A 22,482-nucleotide genomic window follows, 5' to 3' on the forward strand; every position below is an offset into this window, starting at 1 on the left:
ACGATGTGGGTGCCCTACCAACTCCATTCATAGGCCCAGGGGAGTGGAGACCTCTAGCACCCCCATGGCCACCCGCTTCCTAGGCTAGCTACGGAGTGGGGAGAGGTTAGAGGGAAGCAAGGCAGATACTGTCCCTGTCCTCATGGACAGCAGTCTGGTGGGGAGACAGATAATGTAAGACTATCATTATAGGAGAGATAAATACTAGAAAATTTGAAAAAAAAGATAAGGTGCTATGCCAGATTACAACATAGCCCAGACTGGAGCATTAGGGAGGATGACGCTTCTGTGTAGATGTCAAGGATCAGGGGAGATGGTGGGAATAGCGGGGTGGGGGGTGGTGGCAGAAGGAGAGAGCACAGCTTTTTGTTGCCAAATCTCATAGTAGCAGTTGGGGTTGTATTTCACGGCAGTTAGAATCTCCCAGGCAGAAATGTAGCACTCTTCAGATCCCCTGGGAGTTAGTCATAAGTCAATTTGACTAAGTATGGGTCTAATTAATAATGATAGTAATACAACAGTAACACTTATTAAATGCTTGTGTGGCTGTAGGCATTATGCTGAGTGTCAAAGGTCACCTCAGTGAGGCTGTCCCTGAATAGCAAACCCCTACCTCCTGTGTCCTTTACTCTGTTTTTCTTTTCTCTTCTGTTACCACTGTCCAACATTGCTTCTTGTCCATTTCTTGAGCTGGAATGTAACCTCCATGGGGGCAGCTAGTTTTGACTGTTTTGTTCATTGCTGTTTGCCCCAGAGCTTAAAACACTGCCTGGCACATACTCGGGACTCAAAACGTACATATTTGTATTTGTATAGGATTTGTATGAATCATATTTGTAATGAATGAATGGATAGCATTCATTTAATCTTCACAACATGTCTATGAAGTAGCCACTATTTGCTTTACTCTACCGATGAACAAATGGGCACAGAGGGGTTAAGTAATTTACCAAAGGTCACACAGCTGCTGGAGGGTAGAATCAGCACGTAAGCCCAAGAGGTCTGACTCCAGAAGCTCGCACTGTAGGCATGTGTGCAAAATGGCAAGAGTTGTGAAAAGAACATGCCAGTTTGATTTACAGCTTTTCTCTGGTTAAATGGCATTCTGTTTAAAGACTTTGGAAATATGATCCAATGTGGTACTGCAGTTTGAGATACTACTGATTTCATAACACAGGAATCATGGAACTGGTGGAATATAAGGACAATCATTGGTTAAGGAAATCGTGTGCCAACCCAGGGAACTTGCAATCCAGATAAGATAAGGAAGTACTGAGTCACACTTTCAGATCCTGAAGCCCGTGTTCCTGGAATATTCCTTCCTTACCACTGACGTCTTAGTGACTTCACGCGGTGTGGTTACTGGGGATATGACATATGGAACCATGATTTACTCTTTGACTCGTTTGGTTGAATTAAAACCTTAAAAGTTGTGGTGGTGGTGGTGTGTCTGCGTGTCTATGTTTAAAAACCCAAGAGTTTTAATAAAGAAAAAAGGATCGCTTGCCCTGCATATCCATACAGTAGACCAGAAATTCAGTCTTAATGTGCTGTTTTTCACATCTCTTTATCACTTTGGGCAGAAATTATTTCAGCCTCTGGAATATAAGACTTGTCCCTGAGGCCATTTTGACAGTTCTGGCCTCTGACCAATTATTTTTCAGGAATCTAGCTGCCAAGAGTTTGCTTTTTCCTTGATAAGAACGGTTTTATCTTTGTGCGTTTGTGTATGGAGTTGTCAAAGAAAGGGACTTGGCTTTTGATCTCAGAAACTTCATCTTTTCCTTTCTGTCCACGTCTGCCTGAATCACTCAGCAGTCCCTAACCTCTTTTTCCAAGAAAGCTATTTAGGAGTTTCGGCATTTATGTTGTTACATCTTTGGCCCCTCACTGTGTCAGCATTGGTGAGTAGTTCTGGTCCTTTTCACCCATCTGTCTTTATGTTGTCTTTCTGGGTCTATCTCTTTGTGTCTGTCTCTGCTCCTTTCTGTCTTGAATGTACCATATGCTCCCTGGCACAAATACGCGACTTTAGAGTTACAAGAAGTTATGTGTTTACAAAAGAGGGTGTGGAATTGCCACAATTCATTGAGCTGCACACTGAAAATCTGTACGTTTTGTTCTGTAAAAGGTATACCTCAATAAGAAAAAGAAATTTTGTAAGAAATTACAAATCTGCAGCAAATGTAATGAGGGTTTGAGCATCTGTCAAGTGGATTTAAGTAGGGGTCAGTGTTCCCAACAATATCTCCATTGGTATTATTGTTGTGCAAAGACAATGCCTGTGGCTAGGAAAACTGCCATAAGCAACCGTTTTTCATAGCTTATGAATGCTCAAGTTTTAACTTGGAATTTCTGCATACACAGTTAGAGCCACTGGAAACCCATTACCACCAGGAACTTGAAAACACAGGAGCAGTTTCATTGCAGTGAGGACCCATCTAGTAAGGAATCCATGAGGGGGCATCTGGGGAGCTCAGCTGGTTAAGCATCTGACTCTTGATTTCAGCGCAGGTCATGATCTCAGGGTCACGGGATCGAGCCCGGCATCAGGCTCCACAGTCTGCACTGGGTCTGCCTGTTCATCTCCCTCTGCTTCTTCCCTTGCTCCCTCTCTCCCCCCTCTCTCTCAAATAAATACATAAAATCTTAAAAAAAATATAATGCATGAAGATTAAACCAAACGCCTTCTCGTGGATGCCTAAGGCAAGTAATTTTTTCTCTCATCCTCAGATTCCTCATCTGCAAAAGAGGATAACATTTGCCCCTGCTTTATTCTTAAGGTTGTTATGAGGAGAATTACCTTTAAGCCAATGAAGCATATATTTAGTGTTACACAATGGTATCAAAGTCTGTAAGCACGAAAGAAGGAAAAGGCATGCTTTCTGCATTCACAGAACTTGGGAACAAGCATAGGAAGGATGACCCACTGATCTATGTTTACAATAGAAAGTATCACATCATCTAGGTGACAGGGAGCAGAGTGGTCCCAATTCAAGCAAAAGAAACTTTAATTCTGACTGGTGCCCTTGAGGAAGGCACAGACATTGGAATGAGACCTTAATGGGTCTCCAGGACAATCCAATGAGTCTGTTAGCTGTAAGGCGCGATTCAGTGATAAAATACTACTTGGTACCTCTACTGGGGCCACTATTCACCTTCCGCAGCAGCCATGGCCCCTCTAGGTAATAAAATAGCATGGTGATTCTAAGAAAAGACCAGCTTCCCAGCTTCCTGAACTTCGGGGTAGGCATGACTGACTATGGTATCTTTCAGTCTCAAAGGAGGGGATGATACATCTCAGGTCCAGCCAGATAGAATAAACACCAACCAAAGGTTAACAGTTAAATTCTCTTTCCATCTTCTAACATTTCCCCCAAGTTCCTCTCAGGTGGGCCCCTTTCGCCCGAGCCCTCTCCTGACTGCCCCCGTCTATCATCACATCAACTCTTCTCCCTTACAAGGATCAGAGCAGGCTCTGAGTTGGCCAGCCCACATTCAAACCCCGACGATATAAATTTCTAGCTTGTTATAGGGAGCACCTTCCTTTAATCTATAGAGAAATTTTATATCTGTAAAATGGATATGAAAATGATAGTACCCACTTCATAATGTTGCTGGGAAGGTTAAGTAAAATAATGTATCTGGTGTATAACACTTAAAATAGTATGTCTTATATTATCATCTGGAGTGCATGTTGCCAGATTATGGCTGTGGGCCAAACCCAGATATGTCCATTTGTTTGTGGAACGTCCAAGTGTCCTGTCACAACAGCTGGGTGGAACAGTGACAGAGATGTTATGTCCCACAGAGCTAAGATACTGTCCGGCCCTTTGCAGAAAAAGCTTGCTGACCTCTGACCTGGGATGATGAGAGGAGAAAACTGGCTTATGTGACATTGACAACCAGTTAGATTTTGTCCTTGGTGGGCTCGCCAGTGCCTTTCCCTCCTTATTGTTGGTTCTTAGTGTCTAATGATATATGGTATGAACCCCTTATAGTGGAGATATCCTTATAGGGAGCTCCACAACTCAGTACCATGGACATTCCTGGGATCTATTTATTTCCTCCCGCAGTCCAGTATTAGTAGACTCAAATTAGACCAGATTAGTAATCCCAAATGGAAACTGCAGAATACTGTAAGGTAAAAGGGGAGTTGGTATTATCAGGTGATAACCTAGTCACCAAGCGGAGGGAAACAACGACATGGAAAAAGAAGCAAACCATGGTGGGTGGTTTGAAATTTCCTCTGACCTCTTCCTCTGCGCCTTAAATTAAGAGCCCTGTAAAGTCCACTCTGATTCCATTTAAATATTTTTTAAAGCACATGCAACATTATTGCTATTCTTTGTTTTTTCTTTTAAAGATTTTATTTATCTATTTGACAGAGAGAGAGCGAGAGAGGGAATACAAGCAGGGAGAGTGGCAGAGGGAGAAGCAGGATTCCCGCCAAACAGGGAGCCTGATGCGGAGCTGGATCCCAGGACCCTGGGATCGTGACCTGAGCCGAAGTCAGATGCTTAATGACTGAGCCATCCAGGCATCCCAACACTATTGCTATTCTAAGATGTACAGAAACCTGGGTAGATGGGGATTGTGTAGTGGAGCAGTATTTCTAGGGTTTCACTATTTGCATGTTGGGAAGAGCACCCAACTGGATCCAGAAAACATTGCCACGATCTGGACGGGACGACAGGGGCATGGTGTCCCCTCTCTTAGCCTCAGGTTCCCAGTAGAGACAATCTCTTTGTTAACTAATAGAAGATAATAAATGGAAACACTCAAAGAGCAGTGTGTGGCTGTGTATGACTGTGTGGTGGGGTGTTCCATAAGGAAGTGATTGTAAGCTTCCTTTTGAATGGTAGATGCAGCAAGAAGATATTCTGAAATGAGCTTCATTCACAGCTGTTTTCACCTACTGCCCCTAGGCCATCTGCATCCATTCCCCTTATTCATCCAAGGGAAGGTTGCTTTGGACCATAGCTCTCATCAAGGCGGAGAATGAACCTACTGTTCACTTGTGCACACATGTCATCCAGAGATGTACAGTCCTTAAAATCACTGGTTTTGGGGAGTTGTCTCTTGTCAGTGCAGAGGCTTTTCTTAGTTGAATAAAAAACAGATGCTCACTAATTTTAAAGATTCATTTAAAAACCAACATTTGGTGTTGAAAAGAGAACTACCCTATGACCCAGCAATTGCACTACTGGGTATTTATCCTAAAGATACAAACGTAGTGATCTGAAGGGGCACGTGCACCCGAATGTTTATAGCAGCAATGTCTACAATAGCCAAACTATGGAAAGAACCTAGATGTCCATCAACAGATAAAGAAGATGTGGTATATATACACAATGGAATACTATGCAGCCATCAAAAGAAATGAAATCTTGCCATTTGCGACGACGTGGATGGAACTAGAGGGTATCATGCTTAGCGAAATAAGTCAATCAGAGAAAGACAACTATCATATGATCTCCCTGATATGAGGGAAAGGAGATGCAACATGGGGGGTTAAGGGGGTAGGAGAAGAGTAAATGAAACAAGATGGGATTGGGAGGGAGACAAACCATAAGTGACTCTTAATCTCACAAAACAAACTGAGGGTCGATGTGGGGAGGGGGGTTGGGAAAGGGGGGGTGGGGTTATGGACATTGGGGAGGATATGTGCTATGGTGAGTGCTGTGAAGTGTGTAAACCTGGCGATTCACAGACCTGTACCCCTGGGGATAAAAATATATTATATGTTTATAAAAAATAAAATTAAAAAAAAAAAAAAACCAACATTTGGGGCACCTGGGTGGCTCAGTTGGTTAAGTGTCTGCCTTTGGCTCAGGTCATGATCCCAGGGTCCTGGGATCAATCCCTGAGTGGGCTTCCTTGCTCAACAAGGAGCCTGCTTCTCCCTCTCCCTCTGCCTGCCACTCGCCCTGCTTATGCTCTCTCTCTCTCTCTCTTTCTCTGTCAAATAAATAAATAAAACCTTAAAAAAAAAGAAACAAACAAACAAACAAACAACAACAAAAAACCTCACCAACATTCATTGAGCTCTCACTATATCCCCAGCACTGTAGTCAGCAGCTGGGACCGCAAGAGTGGACAGTCATGGTCCCTTAATGACCTCAAATCCAGCCTTGAAACACTCTCTAACAGTCTCGTTCTGAAAGCACGCTCCTTTACTTTGTTACAGTCAGCCACAACTGTGAGGCTTTCTGAGCCCTGCTGTCCACGACGCCCTCACTGTCCTTCCCCCTACTCTTGATGCCCCTCCTTTCAGTTTCTGCTTACTTTTGGAGTTTCTTGCCCACTAAAGTGCAAATGACTGTCGACAGTTCAGGAGAGTTTTCTTCCTGGGGAACTTGCTTTAGAGATCCATGTCCTCCCCACGGCACTTTCCCTGCTGAACCTGGATTTGGCCTCAGGACCCATCCGTCATTACCAGTCACCTTTGGCAGTCAGGTCTTCAACTATTCATCATGCTTTAAGCCAAGACTGAAAATTCAGGAATCAGATAGCAAACACTAGGTTCAGTTTTTGTGGGGAAGAGGGGAAGGATGGGAATGGGGGTTTTATGGTGGTTTTTTGGCAGGGGTGGGGAGCCCTGCAGAATGAAATGACAGAGATACAGCCTGTCCCTGTTATATATAAGGTCCCAACTTAGCAAAAGGCATTGCCCAAGGGTGGCAATTATCCTGCAGAAATGTTCTCTACCAAGAAGAAAGTTGGAGATGATCTTCACTGGGCTGAAAACCTTGTCACAGAGAAAGTGAGGAGTATGGAATTTATATCCCTATAAAGGCACAGCTACTCAAAATACCCAGCATAAATGGAGAATTCAGAGCAGAAGCACCATGCGTAGAAAAGGCCCCCGAGGTGCTTTAAGGTACCTAAGTGAACAGTTGGCCTCAAGAAGAATCTAATTTGAATGTTGCAGAGCAATCATACCAGGAGCTCTCTTATAGAAAGTTCTACCATCTCATGCACTGTGTTTGACAGAGGATAAAGTCTGAAGAAGCACAATGAACACATTCATTAATGAGGACACAACTTGCTGTTGTACTGTCAAAAGACTCCACCAATTTAAACAATATTCTAAGCTTTCACAGTATTTATTTTTTAAAAAGTTGATTTATTTATTTGAGAGAGAGTGTGTGGGGGGCAAGTGGCAGAGGGAAGGGAGAGGGAGAGAGAATTCCATGCCGTCTCCACCCCCCAAGAACGCAGCCTCACACAGGGCTCAATCCTAGGACCCTGAGGTCAAGATCTGAGCCGAAACCAAGAGTTGGATGCTTAACCGACTGAGCCACCCAGGCACCCCCAGCTTTCACAGTATTTAAATGTGAAAGAATGCATTAAACTTGGGAACCTGCTGGGATATGGTAGATTGTAAACATCTCCATATGGTTATAGAATTTCAAATGCAACATTATGCCCTCACGAAAATGATAATATATAAATGCAGGAGAGCTTAGTTCAAGTAAATGCATTATTGGAGTTGACAACGAAAGCGTGGACACCTTTAGGTGTCCTAGGCGGGCTCACTGCCGATCTCTGTGGACCAAGGAACCAACTTGGCATCATCTGGGCTCTCTGAAGAAGCTCTCTTTACCATGTATCGGACTGCGAGTCTCTGAAGCTCCTGTCCAGCTGTCAAAGTATTAGAGTCACTTGTCTACAGGTATGTGACATGTCACGGCTACCTTAATAAGCTGCAGAAATATGCATGAAGTTATATTTCTGCCTGACATACCATTACCAATATGAAAATAGCATCGACTGTTTTGGTCATTTGTATTGATAATTAATTAGGAAGCTTTAAAATTCCCATTTCCCTCAAAGCTATGTTTTTATAAGTGCTTGATTTTTTTTCCTCTCAATAATTTTGGGAGGGAGTTTTCAGTGTTTTTACCAAGTAAGTATCTTTTTTGTAACTTATAAATGCGCACAGACATAAAAAGTATTAACAATTAAGAGCTCATAAGATACCCCTATTATTATTATTATTATATTACTACTACTGACCCTTATGATTTGTTTTAGTTGGATTTTAAACACAGACTTAACATCATATGTATACAGACCCTATGGTTATCTTGACCAGCAAGATTAACCTTGAACTGTTCCTTTGAGGGTATTGTCTCATTAGATGACCCTCCCTATCACTTCACAGAGAAAGAGTCAAGCCTTCTGCAGTATTTGGAATCATATTTCCCCCTAAATGCAGCTGTAGTGGAATAAAATAAAGAGCAGATTTAGAGCTGGGGTTTATGCCCCGACTCTGTCAACAAACTAGATTACTTGTTATTAAGGGGCCTTTTGTTTAAGATTTCAGAGCCTCAATTTTGCCATCCCTGAAATGGGAAACCATAGTATTTTTTTTTATTAAATAGCTCATTTAATTTAAAAAAATTTAATACCATAATCTTTGAGAAAAGCCCTGGGTAAAAACTCTAACATTAAATAAGTACAAGACCTGAGGACATGCTGGGATAATTACTACACCATGACTTTATCAGTCCCTGTAGTTCTAACAATAATGGTTTGGTCACTGGTAGTAGACATCTTTTTATTTTTTTTTTAACCTGTCCAAAAAAACTTTACATCTTCTGATGATAGTGAAATTATTTTCCATGGAGACATCTTTTTCCTACTCCTTATTCCACGTGATGGGAGAAGGCCTGCCCAACGTGATGTAAATGTGGCCAAAGTACCAAAACCCTCTGGACACAGTGACTGGTTCGGGAATGATTCTTTCAAGATGAAACCAGGTAAATAAAAACTGAACTCTGGAATTTACTGGGCAGGGACTCTTTCAACGAGAAGAAGTAAGGACATTAGGAAGTAAGTCTAGAGGTGCTAATGGTCATCTTACCAGCAGATAGACTGATTTATTGAAGCTAACTATAAACGAACTATTGAAACTAACAGAGAGAACAGCAGGACATGGAGAAGAACAGATCCTGAATTGCGTCATTGGAATCCCTGGCCTCATCACCCCTGAGGTTTCACTTGTGCGCCTTTTAGTTCTCCAGCCCATGGATTTCTTTTCCACTTCAGACTTTGGAGTTGAGTTTCTGTCACTTGCCATGAAAAGAGCCTTGACTGATTCACTTACTTCTCACTATGAAGGAGATGCTCTATAAAGAGTCCACGGCCAAGCTATGTATGACTCATGGTTGCGTCAAGAGATCCAGGGTGCTAAATGCCAGTGATATGGTTGTGTGATGGCCTTCACCCCATCTTCTGTTAGACTGCCTAATAGACCTTGAGTCTGGATCTTCAGAGTCTAGGCTCTCAGTCAACACTGCAGCCTGCCTAACTGCAGCTGACAGGTGAGTCTGCTCTTTTGTTCAGGTTGATGCCAGCTTTTAACCCTTGAGCTAGGATACGCTTCTAATAAATCCTTGTAGAACCCTTTCTGATGACTCAACTCCTCCCGATTCATTCGAGATTTCTTACTGTCTGCAGAAACTTAAATATTACCTGAATCGCACCCTCCCCTAAACCACCATTGGCTCTCTTGGACTTTGGTGCCTGCACTGGATTGGAGCTTGCTCTGAATTACTCCTGACTATAACACCAAATTTGAACTCCTGACCACCATCCTCCTCTACCAGAATAGGACCAAACTTCCTTTCTCAGTTTTTCCTGGCTCCTGGACAATTCTTACTTACCCTTCTACCGTTCTTTAGGAGTGATGAAAGCAATTTCATTTATAGATCTTTACGCTTAGATATAGCGAGGCTATATCAGGATCTTGAATGTGCTTTTTAAAAACTAAATGCAAGTTTCAATTTTTCATGTACCAAGTGCCTATCCCCCACCCACAACCCCGAAATCAGAATCATGCAGGAGTTCTCTGGCCAGACTCTACTTGGGAAACCAGCCAAAGGAAATCTCTGCAACAGACTGGTCCAGCCCAATTAGAGGAGCTGGAGTACGTGTTACTCCAACAAAAAGAAGGCCTGCCCAGAGTCATCCAGCCTGTCCTCATGCTGGCCCAGCCAAGGCAGGAAGTGGAGAATGGCCACTAAAGACAGAAGTGACTTCATGCTCTGTGTCTGGAATTGCCTCTGAGCTTGTCCTAGGAATGGACATTGGGTGCTGACCAAGAGGACTTTGATGATTGTTGGTAACTTTGGGCAAATGGGTCCTTTGCTGGGACTACTCTTCTCATTTCCTGGTTGGTGCCTCAGTCTCCATGTCATCTGAAGCAATGAGTCCTGGGTTTCCTGCCTGGATGTGAGAAGCTGAAGACAGAGCTCCAAGACCTAGTCTACTTTAAACTGAGGAGCCAGGGAAGACTGTCTAGCCCAGACCACTGAGGTAGCCATGATTTCCTTCTTTTCAGATAACCCAGGATCATGACCAGCCCTTGGACTCTTGAACCTCTCAGGGCCAATGGAGAGGACATGGGTCCAAGAGAGGAGTTCAAAATGCCTCCAAGACAACTTAAACCAGGAAAGGAGAGTAGGGTCCCATGCCAGAATTCAAAGGGGGGCCCAAACTCAAAGGGGGCCAATTCTTTCCTTAAGAGCTGACCAAAGGGCTGAGCACCCAGGAAGTTGAGGTCAGAGGAAACAGAAGACTGCCAAGAGGCTGTGTAGTGATCCCGCCCCTCCCACTGCAGTCCTTGGGTTTTTGTTCATGGCTGGGGGGAGGGAAGGGGTGGTGAGTCCCAGTCCTGAGCTGTAAACTGAACCGTGGGTAACAATTTCCATTTAAACAATAAATGCTGGCTACACCCTAGGCTGGCTCAGCAAAGTCTATTAAACACATTATATAGGAACAAAGATTTATGCCTACAAGAAATTTGTTCTGAGTTAAAAAAGAAACAAAACAAAAACCTACCAATGAACTTAGACACACCTTCTGAGTAAAGCTGGAGACAGTCTGTCCTGTACCTGGGTAAATGCAGAGTAGTTCTGAACATATGGTAAGTGCTCGATGACCACTTTATGTTTTATAGATTAGTTATTCTATAAAAGTTTTTCATGTTCTTTTCATTTGTTTCCTTTTTTTTGTAACTCATTTTCAATTAACGTCCATATATGCCATGCAGAATCCTAATAACAGACACGATCCATGTCAGTGTGCCTTAATTCTTCCTTTTCCTGGAATATATTTGTTGAGATATATATCACATATATAATAGGTATTATATACAAAAATCTGTATAAATTTAAAAGCAAAAATTTGTTTCTTTTGAGAGTTAATGGAAGACTTTTACCAATCACGTAATAAAACATAGCTTTTCCTTAAAGATAAATTCTCCATTTCAAAAAGTTGGTGACAAGGACAGCAGGGATAAAGAATTTCAATGGTTTAAAATTTAAGGTCCTGGGTAAAGTCCAACTGGAGAATATGTTGTGATTATGAGAAGTTGGCTTTTTTTATCTGATTATTTTTTACAGAGTCAGAAACACCCAGAGGGTAGTCAGGGGCACTGAGCAGTGACACAGTGGAGAGGGCCGGAACATTGTCCCAAGGCTGTAGGACACCACGTGCTCTGCCCAGCTCCCTGTGGAGGTTGTTCAGCTCTCGCGAGTCACACAGATAGTTATTCAGGCCCAGTTCTTGAATTTCAGCATATTTCAGCTTGTGAAAAGACAAAAGCCAATTATTGATAGCTATGCTGACCTCAGATCTGTGGTCTGTCTTAGTGAAATGATCTTCCAACCATATCATTGCCAGTTAGAACATGTTGATACAAGTTTAGTGAAAAAAAAACAAAAAAAAAACCCAACCCAAGAAATAGATATTCTCCTTGAATTTTGTGTTTTCAGTCACCAAAGTGGTTTTAATCCTGCTAGCTCTCTTTGCTGGCCAATCTCTCTCTTTTGTAAGATCATTCCAACCTCCTGGGAATGACTGTGGGATCATATTATCCTCAGACTGTGGATAGCTGTGACCTGCGTCTCTGTCTCCCCCAGAGAATGTGTCTCCTAAAGGGTTTGAGCCGGATCTGGCTCAAATCTCTAGCCTGTGTTGGGCCAACAAGTGTTTTGAATATGGCAGGTGCCCAGTAGCTATACTCTGGAATTTTGAAGTTGAGCTGAACAAGACCTTGCCATCATCGATTGATAATTAAAACAAGATTTAGATTAGGACTTTTTCCTTCCCAACCTCAGCACCCACAGCCTCCTGTGGAAATCCCAGGAGCCCAGGTGCTCTGCATCTTCATAAGCCAGCCCCATTCCCACCTAAGGTCTTTTCCCAGACTAACAGCAGCAGCTACCCCACACCTTCCCTCCGGCCTCTGCTTGTCTTGCATGCTCAACCTCTATGCCCTGGGCTCAGGGCTGCGTTTGAGAAGGGTCAGAAGCATTGAAGTCAGGGCTTCTGATATTTCATGATATCTGTAAATCATAGCCATACAGCTACCTTTTTCTGAAGCTCTGTTATATCCTTGCTGGACATGTTTAAAACCTGTTATTTATGAACTTTGCCTCAACCGGAAGGGTGATTCCCTTTGCTAATTCATTTGTTTGGACAGTGAGGATCCCTGATTTAATGAAGCTCCTGTTCCTATGGAAAAAGAGAGACAACAAACAAGTAAACAAGTTAATTTCGGATAGTGACTACACGATGAAGGAATTACTGCTGGGTTCTGATGTAGTTAGCGCTGCTTTAAATACCAACATCAGGGAAAATCTCTCCAAGAGGGTGACATTAGTGTTGAACCCCAAATGAGACAAAGGAGACTGGCAAGGTAAAGACCATTCATTCACAAGGACCAGCATGGGCAAAGCTCTGAGGAGGGTAAGGGCTTGTCACTTTATTAAGTTATCTATGCATCTGTTTGCTTTCTCTGCTAGAATCTGAGCAAATATTCTAGTCACCTACACACTTTGAAAGGACTTTTCTTGCTAGTAACTGGGCTTTCCATCCCCAGCATCCCTCCAGCACAGCTGGGACACCCTATTACATTTATAAGCATATTCTTTATCCTTCAAGATACAATCGAAACCCCACCTTGCTTTCCCATCTTGATGTTCAGTGAATTAATCTTGTATTTGTTTTCTCTTGGTTTATCTTGCCATATGAAACATGGGTCATCACTCCAGCGAAGCTTGCTTTCAACAGATTTCCTAAGCATCAACCTTGTGCTGGGCAGGGGATTAAGGCTTGAGACCTAAAGACAAGGTCTTTAGGGTGCTAACTGCTCTGTGACACATATGTGTTTTGATAATTAGACGTGCAATATAGATCGCTTTTTCCAGCAATGGTGTGGACAATTGATTGAAAAGCAACCAGACTGTATATAGGGAAAACAGCAAGTACGTGTACCTATATGCACGTGAATGTGTGTGTGTGTGTGTGTGTGTGTGTGTGTGTACACGTGGTGTTGTAGATAGCTGCTGTTTTTGTAGCACTAACACCCATCCCCCTTTTTTCCCTGGAAAGAACACCCTGTTTTCATTGATTACCACCCCCCTCCTTGCCACTACTACTGTTCCATGAGGTTGGGTGAGATTGATTCCAGCTTTAGATTCCAGAAAGACCATGTCATAGGTCTTGGCTAATCAACACCAGGTAGTCTTGAACTTTTTGCTAGGAAAAAAAAAAAATGAGGAAAGCTTTCTTTCCTTTGGGGTGGTTGAAAGTCTAGGATGCATGACTGGGGCTCTGGAAGATATCTTACCAACATGGGGGAGGAGCCTGTGGAGAGCAGAGCCCCATACAGAGAAAATCTGCCATAAAATATAGGGAGGAAGTACCATGATGAGCTCCTAGATCTAGCTGGACCCCCATAGCTCAGTTAAATGAACCAAAAAATTCCCTTTCCTATTTGATTTGAGTTGGGTTTTCTGCTACTTGCAACCCAACTATTCCTAAATGATATAGATGAGGAGGAGCCTAAGGGACACTGACATTAGTTGCCCAAGATCCCACAGCTAGGAAGTAGCTGTATTTACTTTATTTCTTAAAAATTTTTTTAAAGTGTTTCTAAGACTTTATTTATTTATTTATTTGACAGACAGAGATCACAAGTAGGCAGAGAGGCAGACAGAGAGAGAGGAGGAAGCAGGCTCCCTGCCGAGCAGAGAGCCCTATGCAGGGCTGGATGCCAGGACGCCGGGACCATGACCCGAGCCGAAGGCAGAGGCTTTAACCAACTGAGCCACCCAGGCACCTCAGCTGTGTTTACTTTAAACCCAGGAAATTGATCTCTGGACACTTTGCTCTAGATTACCTCTTAGGTCAGGGTGGGGAGGGAGAGGAGCTGATGGATTTGGGAGATGTAGAATGTGCGGACAGGCTGAACATGGTGAATCAGGGCATCATGACTTACATGTCAGGGAGATGATGGTATCACTCATGGAGAAAAAAGAATTACCATACAGAGGACATATTTGGGCGTGGAGAGGAGTTGGAGGAGATGAGTTGTGTTCTGGATGTTTTGAGTATGGGGTGTCTATGGGGCATGCAAATAGAAATGCCTGAACCACAAGTGAGCAAAAAGCTCTAGGCTAGATTCACTCAGTCTTTTAACAAGTCCTTATTAAAGGTTAGCTCTTGGGAGCCCCTGGACTAGATTAATGGGTATATATGGGAGAACTCCGTAGTCACGGACTTTTTCAGACTTACAGAGCTTATATTTAAGTCTGAGTTATCAGTGTATCAGTGATCTTTGAGGTGATATGGGTAAGTGAGTATACCCAGGGATTGTATATAGAGCAAGAATAAAACGAAATAGAACTTCTGTATCTCAGTTTCCTCATCTATAACTACCCCATGGGATTGTTACAAAGGTTAGGCTTTTAGAACGACACTTTGCATATTGAACCAACTGTATATCTTAACCGTGATGAGTGAGGGCTGCTGCTGATGTTGTTAATAAAGCGGGGCGGGAAGTGTCAGAAGTTAGGGTTAATGCATAACCTGGAGGTACAATTGTGCTTATCACAAATGATTCTAGTCAGACAGAATGAAATCAGAAAGGATACAAAATCGAACTTCAGCTCTTCCTGTTGCGGTGCTTGCCACTATATACTCAAGTGTTGAGAAAAACAAACTTAATCGGCTTTCCAGTACCCCAGCCCCTATTAAATTAAATTTAAATGAATGTGCCACTTAGCTAGATGCCAGAAATACAAATCCAAACACAAATGGAATATTGCCTTTTTCCTCAATGATGTTTATGTCCTTGTGGCCCTCATTAGTGTCAACTTCTTGCCTCTGATGAGCACTTGGAGCCCTTTCTTCATTGATGGACAGACAGGTCTTAGCCTCAATACAGAACTCAGCCATTACTCTCGGTTGTATACACACTCACACACAACATTAAGTCAAAGCCTTTGCACGGTGACTTGACTGAAAGCTTAGGGAAGCACATGGCATGGACTTAAGGCATCCTTTCTCTGCTCACTCAGAACACCTGCAAATGTATACCCTTTTTCTTATGCAAAACAATACTATTCTCTGGAGCCTGTACCCTAGAGCTGCTTGCTGGCCTCTGTTTGCACACCCAGGGACTCAGCAGGTGCTTTGAAGTTTCACTTTAAAGAGTATGATTAAATTCTTAGACAAAGGTCATCTTCTTCCTGAGTTTTTACCTGGGGAGAGAGTGGTGGTTTACTTAGAGATAGACTACGGGTATCTATGAAATATTTATACACAAACTTAAATACACATGCATTGTTAGTTGAAAAAAAAAAGGCATTATGCTCTATATGCATTTTTGTTGTCTGTTCTTTTTCAATTATAAATATCGTTAAAACATTTTTGGTGTCAGTATCTCTGATCTAGAACATGATTTTTTTTTATTTTTTCAGCATAACAGTATTCATTATTTTTGCACCACACCCAGTGCTCCATGCAATCTGTGCCCTCTACAATACCCACCACCTGGTGCCCCCAACCTCCCACCCCCCACCCCTTCAAAATTCTCAGATCGTTTTTCAGAGTCCATAGTCTCTCATGGTTCACCTCCCCTTCCAATTTCCCTCAACTCCCTTCTCCTCTCCATCTCCCCTTGTCCTCCATGCTATTTCTTATGCTCCACAAATAAGTGAAACCATATAGAACATGATTTTTAATGGCTACGTATTACTCTATCTGTGGCGATCATGTAATTTCTGTATGTAGTTTTGACATTAAAGCTGTTTTCAATGTTTCACTTTCATAAGTAATTCATTGGAGAATTTCCTTGGGTCTAAATCCTGTGGGATCTCTGGCACCTAGAGCAGAGCCTGGCACTTAGTAAATGCACACTAAAATATTTGCAGAGTGAATGAGCGAATATATCAACTCGATTTCCATCCCAGAGGCTAGAATTTCTTTTCATACTGTGTTTTATTTAAGTTCAAAGTTTTCTCTTTAATAATAGCTGCAGTTATCACAGAACTGTGTAAATCAAGGTCCCAGTTCCAATGGGCAGTTTCGGTTACCATGATACTACACGAAGTAAGAAGTGAAGACTGTATTACTTTGTTTCCTTAATTCAAAAGTAATGTATGCTAACTTTAGACAATTTAGAAAATGCTTATAAAGAGAAGGAAGAAAGGTGAAATCACCTGCAATTACAGCACTCTTAATTAAATTAAGAGTTAATCACTATGACATTTTGATATATATATTCTTGTTAATCTTTTTTGTGCAAATACATGGCTTTCTTTTTTTTTTTTTTACAAAAAAGGAGGGGTAAATCATGCATACTATTTAGTAACTGCATATATATGTGTGTGTGTGTGTGTGTGTGTGTGTGTGTATGGTAAAGAACTGCTTATGCCATTAAATATTTTTCTTTTACATGGTTGTTATTGGATTCCCAGGGTTACATTTTATGGATGAACTGCAGTATTTTTAACTAATCTTTCATTGTAGGTGAAATACATAGTATTTTGTATAAACCACAGAAAAAATTCTAAAATCTAATTAATTTTTATGGCTTTGTAGTTTTCAAATGTTGCACTATAAAGATATACTAATTTTTTAAAAAACAGAAATACATACTATTCCATATGCCGTAGTGGTGTAGTTTTGGAAAATAGATCGAGGGAAAAAATAGTGGCACTTTTTCATGTCCTAGTTGATATACTTCTGTACTGTTTGAAAATTTTGCCAATAATATGTCTTAATTTTATAATTAAAAACAGACAATGAAAAATGTTTTTAAATTTTAATTTACACCTAGCACCCAGACCTTGGTTTCTAATACCATTCTCCAGTAAAAGGAACCTGGGCTTCTTGGGAAAAAAAAGATTAACTCTTGGGCTGGGGTAGGGCAAATTCAAGATGATCCTGGAGCATCTTACTACACCAGAGTAAGAAAAAGCTCAAAAAAGACACACACACAAAAAAAGTGACATGTCTAAAGGACTTGGGCACCAACGTGAAGGAGTTTCCAGAGGCCAAGTCTGGAATAGTATGAGTTGCACAGTAAATGGTATTGAATTATAACCCAAAGTATAAAATAAATATCCATGAGTTCAGAACATGATGCAAATAATAGTAATAAATAATATAAATATAATATAAATAACTGAAGAAATAAATAAATGGGGGGTTGGGGGAGGAGACAACTCTTCCTTATAGAAGAACTCCAAAGAATTTAGAGATCCTACCCAACCTGCAGGAAGTGGAGCTTAATCATCTCTTGCCCCTGTACCCCCCCCCACCCCCTGCTGTGAAAATAAAAGAAAAACCCACCCACTTTGAACCGGTGAGCTGTGTTCACCGAGCACAGCCTGCAAAGGGCAGAACAGTAACTTAATGGAGGAAAGCGCCCCCTGGGCAAGGTGATTCCCACCAACGCCACAGAGCGCAGTCATATAAACAGCATATACCCCTGATATGATGAGATGATAGTGGGCGCTTGGTGTCTGTGGTCTTCCTCCCTAAAAAACCCAGCACCCAGTCTCCACTTGAGAAAATGTCAGCTAGGTCCTTTTTTTTTTTTTTTAAGATTTTATTTATTTGTTTGACAGAGAGAGAGAGAGAGAAAGTGCAAGAGCGAGCACAGGTAGGCAGAGGGATAATCGGGCTCTGCATGAGCAGACAGCCCGATGTGGGGTTCGATCCTAGAACCCTGGGATCATGACCTGAGCCAAAGGCAGTCACTTAACTGACTGAGCCACCCAGGTGCCCCAGCAGCAGACAGATCTTAACCAAACACCTGACCAGCACTCCAGCACTCGGTCATCAAAGACAAGGCTGAGCTGAGAAACGGTCACAACCCAGAGGTGGCTAAGGAGATAGAAGGATGAAAGCAACCTGGGATCCTGAATTAGATCCCAAACAGAAAAAGGGCCTTAGTGGGAAAACCAGAGAAACCCGAACAGGATCTGGAGCTGAGTGAACAGTGTTGGACCAATGCTGGGGTCTTCCTTTTGGTGACTGTAGCACAGTTCTGTAGGAATGAGAACATTAGGGGAGAGTCTCTGGGATACACTGGAACCCTCGGCACTATCTTTTGTAACTTTTCTGTAACTGTAAAACTATAATAAAATTAGGAGTTATTTCAAAAAATTAAAAATACTTCCATCAACAAACACGCCTATCGGGAAGTATTTTTGCAGATTAGGAAACTGAACTACTTCTAACCCTTCAAATTATACCTAATCATTTTACTATAAACACTATGAGTTAGAATCACATTTTTAGGCCCACCACACCCAAAGCTTGCATTTTTAATACTGTCTTTGTCCTTTTTACAATAGGGCGACTTTAGGCATGCTTGGGATATCACAGCTCTTCCTCTAATGCCCCACCCCTGACTCAAGCTTCTCTATAGTGGGGTGGGGGGGGGGCATCCTCTGTGCTGGGTGTTAGTTGCCTGGGGCTCATTGAGCCCAGGGGGGATTTTCTGCGCAGGCACTGATGCTTTGGATCTTTTACCTTTCAAACTATGTTCCCTCACGCAAGCAGTCTTGGTAAGGGAAAGAGCTACTTTTTGTTAAGGATTTTAGACTGTATTCTAAGGGCAAGAGGAAGCTTTTGAAGATTTTAAGCAAGCAAGGTACATAATCTGCGAAATATGAACTAAGAGGGAGGGCTGGAAGAGTGAGTTTCAGAGTGATGATTAGGGAAGCCCCCAGGGGGGATGCAGTAGGCCTAGAGCAGGGGGCTGACACTGGGGTGGGGGGAGGACTTCTGATACCCTGATGGTGAGTAACGATAATCATAAACATTGATACACTCCTATAGAGTTTACATGGCAAATACTTTTGCATTCTTTGTCAGTTAATGTTTACAACCCTGGGTAGAATTTCCATTTTGCCAATGAGAAATTATGGAGACGTAGGAAATTAAGTGAATGGCTCCGGGCTAAGTAACAGAATTTTAACCCAAGCATTTTGATTCCAAATCCAATGTGCTTTTCCAGGGCCGGACTGCAAGATTAAGGGGGAGATACATGTTAATGATTTGGTCTCTTACCCTTTGGGTTAATGGTTTTCAAAATTGCTATACTTACAGGCTAACAAATACAGATTCCTGGGCCCCCACCGTAGGAGTTTCTGAGTCCATTTCTGGAGGAGGCGCCCAGATCATCCTGGGGGGATGTAAGGAAAGGGGCTTGCTTGTTTTCCCAATTCCCATGCACAGGCAGCACTGAATGGGGGTGATTGTTCTCCAAGTACGGGTTACGATGATTCGAAAATGGATATAGATTTTTTTTTTTACCAATTTTTAAAAAGGTTTATTTATTTATTTTAAGGATAGAGGGGACGGGGAGGACTAGAGGGAGAATCTCAAGCAGACTCCCTGCTAAGTGGGGAGCCCAACTTGGGGCTCAGTCTCATGACCCTGAGATCATGACCTGAGCCGAAATCAAGAGTCAGAGGCTTAACCGACTGAGCCACCCAGGTGCCCAGGTTTTTTTTTTTCTTAAGATTTTTAAAATTTATTTATTTGAGAGAGAGAGAGAGAGAGAGCAAAAGAGGTTACGAGCAGGGGGAGGAACAGAGGATGAGGGATAAACAGACTCCCCCCCTGAGCAAGGGGTCCGACACGGAACTCTATCCCAGGACTCTAGGATGAGGACCCGAAGGCAGACGCTCAACCAGCTGAGCCACCGGGTGCCCGCCAGATTTTTTTAAACTATTGTTTTTGCAGTCATCTTTCTGAATCTGACCAGTATTAGCAAACTTGGCTTTGAAACTATTTTTGCTGTTGAATGACTACCTTGTCCTTTTTGCGCCTGTCCGGCGCCCTGCCTCTTCGGTGATCAAGGTCCTCGGGTCGCAGGCCTCCAGCCACAGCACTGCGGCCACCAATCGCCCCCCTACCCCACCCCGGGGCAGAAGCCTCAGCCCACAACAGCGGGCCGGGGAGGCCTTCACACCCTCCACGTGGGTTGCCCTCGAGGAATGGTGAGACCTCCATTGGCTTTCATAACCCTTTTAGACAGCGGATCCATGGGGAGAAGGGAGGCACCAGGACTGGTCTGAGCTGGTTTCTCAGGAGGACAGCCTAGAATCTACATCATGACTACCAAAGGTTTGGTGAACTTGGGTCTAAATTTCCATGATGTTAAATCAGAAAGCTAGAGGTGTGGGATAGTTAGAACCTCTGGGCAGAGAATCATCCACAAGAAGTAAGTGTCCTCGTGGCGGAGGGATCCGTATGGGGTGTCATGGCGGAAGCAGGACCCCTCACAGCAGCTGGGGGAGGGGAACGATGACAAGTTCCAGCCCCCCCGGAGAGCAAGGAGTGTTCTGGCAAGGCGTTGGTCTATTGTCAGGCCCCAAGCCAGGCAGCTGTGGTTTGGGGCCAGGTTCCAGGGCCAGCAGGGAACTGAAATGCCAAATGGGAACTGAGCAGGTGCCCAGTCATATGCCAGACTTGGCCCACAGGGTGAGTTTGGACAGAAGTGCTCTGGTTTCAGGGCACCTGGGTTCCCAAGAGCTTTCCTCATATACCTGGATCCCGGGCTTGGCATGACCAGACTGATCCATTCCCTGTCTCCCCACTAGGGGCCAAAAGCCCCAAATTATGAAGCAATAAGTTTGTGTAGGATCAGATCAGCCACCTAGCTGAATAGAGTAAGTGGTCAGATGTCCCAGGATCTAGGATTACCTTTTGTCCCGTCTTCCCCACCAGATTCTTCCCTTGAGAGGCAACCATTCCTATAAATTGAAACAGATGAGTTCTTGCTAAATGCCTGATAGATTTTTTAAATCTTTTAAATTCACACACAAAAAGACTATAGATGATAGATATATACATCTATACATACCCACAGGCACATTTACACATACAGATAGGTCCTACATACATAGTAGATGAATCCCTAAAAAAATCATATTTCAGTTCAGTTTTTATGAATAATTCCTGCTTAAAATTATCAAGGCAACATCTCCTGATAGATCTGTCTGCTCTCTTTCATTAAATAACAGGACATATGCAGCCTAACTTTCTTTTTCCCCTTTCTAGTTTTTTTTTGCCAGGAAACTCAGAGCTGAGCTGCATATTTAATTTCATTACTTCCTTAGTCTTAATCTTCGGGTAGAATTGTTTTCTTCTTTGAACCCATTTTGTTACCTGACTTCTGTGTAGAGGTCCTTGATGTAATAACTCTATGGGTAATTGTCAAATGGAATTTGCAATGATTTTAGGAGTGAATATTGAATTAGTCATAAATAAATGAGTCGAATGTTCTAGAATCTTAAAAATACGTACTAGGGAAGTTTGCCAGTTGATGGATTACTAAGTTCAGGAAAAGCAGAATTCTGTTATAATGAACAATATCCTATTTTGGAACCTCCCTGTCTGGAGTTTGGAGTGTGGAATTCACCCTCTGTAGCTGAGCGTGGAAGTGGGTACCTCTGCGTTGGAAGGCATTAACCAGAAGGTTCCCCAGGAGGGAACTGCTGGTCTGCACATATGGGTGTGCTTTGCCAGCATCACTCATTTTGCACCTACTCTCTCAGCCATATTTGCAAACACACCTAGGAATGTTGGCTACATCCTCCCTGCGCGATTCGGACAATGCTTTCGCAGTCCTTTATCTGACCTATTTGGTCAACACGGCGCCTTGACTCAAAGATACAGGGGAAGAAAAAGGCCTGCAGTGTCCCCAAGCCCATTCCTCAGGGTGGGGCAAGAGTGAGAAGCAACCTGATCTTCCCCTTCCATCCCTAGGGAGGACAAGTGGTGAAATCTCCTCTTTCTACCCAGAGCAAGCCATCGGCACTGGCCATCTTAGGAGTAACCAATTTAGTTTCTCATTCTGGCATCTCTCCTTTATTTATCTTCATCCTTACTGTGCTCTTGGAGAGAATTTGCTGAAGCAGGAATGTGTGTTCAGAAAATCTTCCACAAATGTTTGTGTCTTGGGGCCAGTAACTGATGTGCTCCCCAGCTCTGTTCACCGTGGTCTGGAGGTGTGGGCTGCAGCTCTGGTCTTCTCATGGAGGGGCACCTGGAGGTTCTGCTGGTCCTCTGTGCTGTGGGGTGAGTGTGGTGGGCTGTACTGCCTCCAGGAGACTGAGAAGATGAGCCACTCTCTTGGCCAGTTTTCCAGGTAGGGGGCCA

Source organism: Lutra lutra, chromosome 3 (genome assembly GCF_902655055.1).
Source record: "Lutra lutra chromosome 3, mLutLut1.2, whole genome shotgun sequence".
Taxonomy (NCBI): Eukaryota; Metazoa; Chordata; class Mammalia; order Carnivora; family Mustelidae; genus Lutra; species Lutra lutra.